The 5,919-nt window shown below is 45.9% G+C and overlaps 1 protein-coding gene across 1 annotated transcript in view; it reads left to right on the forward strand.

The window, feature by feature from the left end:
- Positions 1–4,280: 4,280 nt before the first annotated feature.
- Positions 4,281–5,919, forward strand: part of LOC123163775 (probable transcriptional regulator SLK3) — an 8,462-nt gene continuing 6,823 nt past the window's right edge. Inside the window, exon 1 of the mRNA XM_044581158.1 lies at positions 4,281–4,538. The gene's annotated coding sequence lies outside the window, so the exon portion shown is untranslated. The remainder of the gene's footprint in view (positions 4,539–5,919) is intronic.

The raw sequence follows: 5,919 nt of genomic DNA on the forward strand, positions 1-5,919 counted from the left end.
CGAAGGAATAAGTATTTGACATGAAGAAAGCAATAGCAATAAACTAAACGATCATTATGCTAAGCTAACGGATGGGTCTCGTCCATCACATCATTCTCCTAATGATGTGATCCCGTTATCAAATGACAACACATGTCCATGGTTAGGAAACCTTAACCATCTTTGATCAACGAGCTAGTTTAGTAGAGGCTCACTAGGGACACAGTATTTGCTTATGTATTCACACATGTGTTTAGGTTTCCGATCAATACGATTCTAACATGAATAATAAACCTTTATCATGAATAAGTAAATATAAAAATAACAACTTTATTATTGCATCTAGGGCATATTTCCTTCACAAATGTGTGTAACGATTGGATTTTGTGTGGAGGCTATATATAACCCTCCACCCCCTTCTCCATATGTGAGAGAGCCATCAGAACGTGCCTACACTTCGAGCATACATTTTCTAAGAGAGAACCACCTACTCATGTGTTGAGATCAAGATATTCTAATCCAACCACAAGAATCTTGATTTCTAGCCTTCCCCAAGTTGCTTTCCACTCAAATCATCTTTCCACCATATCCAAATCTATGAGAGAGAGAGAGTTGAGTGTTGGGGAGACTATCATTTGAAGCACAAGAGCAAGGAGTTCATCATCAACACAACATCTATTACCTTTTGGAGAGTGGTGTCTCGTAGATTGGTTAGGTGTCGCTTGGGAGCCTCCGACAAGATTGTGGAGTTGAACCAAGAAGTTTTTAAGGGCAAGGAGATCGCCTACTTCATGAAGATCTACCCGAGTGAGGCAAGTCCTTCATGGGCGATGGCCATGGTGGGATAGACAAGGTTGCTTCTTCGTGGACCCTTCATGGGTGGAGCCCTTCGTGGACTCGCGCAACCGTTACCCTTCGTGGATTGAAGTCTCCATCAACGTGGATATACGATAGCACCACCTATCGGAATCACGCCAAAAATCTCCGTATCTTCATTGCATTTGCACACTCCAATCCCATCCCTTTACTTTCTTGCAATTAGCATGCTTTACTCTTTCCGCTGCTCATACTCTTGCCATGCTTGCTGGAAATGTATTGTGAATGCTTAAACTTGTGCTAAAACTTCACCTCAACTTGAAGAACTTAAAAATTGGCACTTTTACTTGTTGAAGGGTCTAATCACCCCCCCTAGACCCCTCTTCTCGATCCTTTCAAGGTAAGACAACCTCGATGACAAATATGTTGACGAAGAAACATTCGGCCATGAGTAGGCTGTGGTGAGGTCCACAACTTGCTAGAACATCATATCCAAGCATACGCATTTAAACTAACCATGCACCAATTCTTAGGCATTTTCCATGAAGTTACCAGTGATATACTTTTGTTCCCCACAATAGACAAACATGTTCAATGCCCGTCGATCAACTAAGACATTTTTTATAACTTAGACAGTTTTTTGAAACTAGCAAAATGTCGAAGTAGCCCTACGCCATGGATAAAGCACTAGAACGGTATGAAAAAACACAATCCTTAGGTTGAGAGACACCTGACAATTATGTAATACACCTCATTAGCTCCAGAAAAGCGAATCATCCACATATCGAAGGTCCCTGAACCATCCACAGATGGTGTTGCTCACCCTGGAGAAAGAAATGAGTACCAACCCCGATTTATCCTTACCACCCCATTGCGCCATTTCATCATGGGTAATACACAATTTAAGAAATATTCCCATCAACATACCCTATATTTAGCGAATTTGTTGACACAATGTAGTCCTCCTTTCCAAGAAATTGTCTACAAATCGACTAGAAAGGCCCACCCATCAGACTGGCGATGAATTCCACAGGGACTACATTTGTAAAATACACAAAAATTAGTAATGGGGTGGATTATAAAAAGGAAAGGAAAATTTATAATGATTGGCCACTCAAGACAAATCAACAAGTCGTCTCGATCATGCTCTGTCAGGAGACAAATGCAAGACCCATGATGGCTAGGGTTAGTGATCGGATGGTTTGGTAGTGTTTCGAAAGCAATTGAAGCCATGATGACAAACAATGAAGTGAAGGGAAATGTATCAATCAAGGTAAGAAAACCTCGAGGAAAAATGCGTTGACGATGAAACATTAGGTCGCGAGTAGGCCGCGACAAGGGCCAAAACTAGCTGGAACATTATGTCCAGGGATAAGTGTTTTAGAATAACCATGCACCAATTGTTAGGCATTTTCCACGAAGTTATGTGTGAGATATTTTTGTTCTCCGCAATGGGTAAACATGTTCAATGCTTGTCAATCAACTAAGACATTTTTTAATAACTAAGACATTGTTTTGAAAGGAAATTGCTTCACGGACGACAGTTTGCACATGATCTGCGAACGCCCCAACCGTTCTCCTATATGCACACTCACTGTTGGTGCTTCCACGTAAGAATCGTGCAAGCGTTGGCTGCACCTTTGTCATGTGTATAGCAGCGTTGGTTTTGAAACTAGCAAAGTGTTGAAGTAGCCCTCTACCACAGACAAAGCACCAAAACGTATGCAAAATAAATAAATACAATCTTCATGTGGAGACACAACCGACAAATATTTAAGGCATCTCATCCGCTCTAGTAAAGCGAGCCGTCCACATATCGCGGGTCGCAGCACCGCCCATAGATGGAGTTCCTCACCCTAGAGCCTTAATGGGTACGAACCCAGGCCACCATGTGATATACTTATCCTGACCACCCCACGGTGCCATTTAATCATTGGTAGTACAGAATTTAAGAAATATTCTCGCCAACGCAACAAAATTTAGCCAACTTGTTCACACGGTGCGGTCCTTCTTTTGAGCAAACTGTCTCCAAACTGACTAGAAAGGCCCACCCATGAGACTGACGATAAATTCACTGGGAGCACATTCATAAAGTACACAACTTAGCTCGCAGTGAGATGGATTATAAAAGGAAAGGCACACCAGTAGTGTCTAGCCACTCAAGCCAAATGAACAACCCATCTTGATCAGCCTGAGCCGCTCCGTCACAAGACAAATGCAATACTCGTGACATCTAGGGTTAGGGTTAGGATGGTGTGGTGGCGTTTCGAAGATGATTTAAGTGACGATGACAAGCAGTGAAGTGAATGGGAATGTGCCGGCCATGGCCAAGACGACCTCACAGACTCATGCGTTGGTGACAAAGCATTCCACCACAAGGAGGACTCAACGAGGGCCAACAATATAACCCTCTCTCAAAGTCCATGCGTTTCTTGACTAATCATGCGTAAATTCGTAGGCATTTCTGTAAAGTTGTCGGTGAAATAGTTCTATTCCACACAACCGATAAACATGTTTGATGCTCATCAATCACCCAAGACATTTTTATTATAACAAAGGCACTGCCTTTTCTTATAGAAAAGCTAAGGCATTGTGTTTGGTTTGATAAGACCATGCCAATGTGTTGTTTTGTTTGTTATTCATTATTGTTGGTATCAAAACACCTACTAATCCTATGATTATGTCTCCTCCCTAAACATGTAAAACCACAATAATCAGCCAAAACTAATACTACGACGGACGGCCAAGCCTAGCCTAGCACACGATAATGATTAGATTAAGCACCAAATAATAACAATAATAATAATAATAATAATTGTACTAGTAAAACTCGAAGAACATGCTTGTCCTCCCTGCTGACCTCAACCCCCCCCCCCTCACAAAGCAAAGCCTCTAAAACAGGTGAGACGAGCCGCGTGCGTCAAGTAGATGTGCTCCTTGGCAAATGATGTGCAGTTGTCCCGAGAAGGAAAATGGTAGAAAGCTACACGCACCCGTCTCATCTCACCCACACAAAAACAAGGCTCACGCTAACACATAGGGCCGAGAAGCTTCCAGGCCCCAAGTCAGTTATACATGTAACGTGCACGTAGCCTTCCTATCGACTGGAACACACTAGCTCGGCCAGCCGTAAAGCGGGTCACACCACTGATAGGTGAGCCCACAGGTTCTGTTTGGGTCCACGACGCGAGACCCGCGTGCAGGAACTCTCATAGCTTTTCTATGAAGGACATGATCCATTCACACCCACTCATCATCACAGTCACTGACACTCAGACCCCACCCGGCTCGCGCGGCCCATGATGTGCGCCGTGCCGCGTGCACATAGCGTGAGCCGACCTTCCCTCCCGGTCATGCGTTTCCACCACCCGGCCAATCGCGGGCGACCACGTGGGAGCTCGACCATTGAATCTCGATCGGAGGGCTGGGAGGACGCGGATGGGCCCGCGCGACCCGTCGATGTGGGTCACCGCGGGACGGGCCACTGGCTGGCGCCGGTCGCTGCCCCGCGAATCTATTTAACCCGGCCGCCCTCGGTCGCCCGCCGGCGACGCCGCCGCCCGCACACACGCAGCCACCAGAAGCGGAGGAGAAGAAATAAGAACTAGTGTAGAATAAAAAGGGGAAAACAACGCCAGAAAGAATAATATCCGGAGCACGAGACCAACGAGGAGGACGAGCGGCAGCACCACGGAGGAGGAGGAAGAACAGCGACCGACTACGACCGCCCGCGAGCTCTCGAGGTGAGGATTTCTCCGCACTCGATTGGTGATATCTGCGCTGGTAGTAGATTGGTTCGATTCATGGCTCGGCTTCAATCCGCACGACTGCTTCGAGGGGATTTGTGTCCGTGTTCTTGATGCGGGGGGACAAACAGGGGGGAGTTTCCGCCGTGGAGACGGCCCCGGTCGCCCCAATGCGGCGGCGCCGGGAATTTGGGGGAGGAAATCCTCTTCTTGCGCTAGAAAGGTGTAGCCCCGAGAGGAGTCCACCAAAAGCAAGAGCTGAAAAGAGCGTTGAATTTCCGAACTCACAAGTTCTCTGGATCTTGAGAAAGAGTACCTCTGGTGTTGCTTGAGTTGTTGGGGAGGCCATAAATGCCTGGAGCTCAAGGTTTTGTCTTCTCTTTCTCTACCTGTGTTGGTCGGTAGTATCGGTTTGCCTGCAGCTTTTGTACTACGAACTGGGGTGAAGTTAGCTAGGGGTGAACTCTGTGATGGCACAATGCCGCTCCCTGCTCGTTAGGTTTATCTGCTTGTGATTTCTTGAGTTGAGTCTGCGCCTTGTGATTCGATTCCGTTTAGGATGAACCGGCTGATTTCGAGAAGGAAAGAAACCGATTTTGGGGAACCAACAGAGCGTATTAATCAATCACCTCTAAGAAAGCTGCGGCAGAAGTTAGCACACAGTATCCAAATTGTGTTATTGCAGAACATTTGCCCCCCCTCACCCCCATTCAATGAATCTTCGAATTCCCCTGTGATTGATGACCACCTTAAAAAATGGCACACTCTTGTCTGTATTGAAGGATATAATTCGTCTCCTTTTTGTATTTTTCTTCTTTTTCTTGGGGAGGTAGATCTTCTTATTCCCATTACTTTGACCTTTTCTCCAGTTTCTTAGGTTAGGCGGTCTATCTTCTGTGTCCTGTTTTAGTTAAGTTTTGAAGCAGTTTTTGTTTATCAGGGTTTCTTGTTTTAGTTGCAGTGCTGCTAAGTCTGTAATTAAATAGTCCAAACAAAGTGGCAGGTGATGATGCAAGGTTTTTTTCTTTTTCTTTTAACTGAATTAGGTGGGTTTGTCTACCTGTGATTTTCTTTTATGTTAGAGGGAGCCACGCCACTGACACGTGGGCCCACGGGTTCTCTCTGGGTCCACGGTGCGTGACCCGCCTGCGTGAGCTCCCGTAACTTGCTGCCCTTGGAGAGCACGTTGGCTCTGCACCCATCCACCGTTGGCGTCACCGACACCTGGGTCCCGCCTGGCGCGGTGTGCGCCGTTCCGCGTGCGGAGATTTCGAGAAAGAAATAAACCAATTTTGGGGAACCAACAGGGGAAAATAATCAATCACCTCTAAGAAAGCCACGGCAGAAGTTAAAACTCACTATCCAAATTGTGTTAGTG

The sequence above is a fragment of the Triticum aestivum genome, chromosome 7D, assembly GCF_018294505.1.
Source record: "Triticum aestivum cultivar Chinese Spring chromosome 7D, IWGSC CS RefSeq v2.1, whole genome shotgun sequence".
NCBI classification, from domain to species: domain Eukaryota; kingdom Viridiplantae; phylum Streptophyta; class Magnoliopsida; order Poales; family Poaceae; genus Triticum; species Triticum aestivum.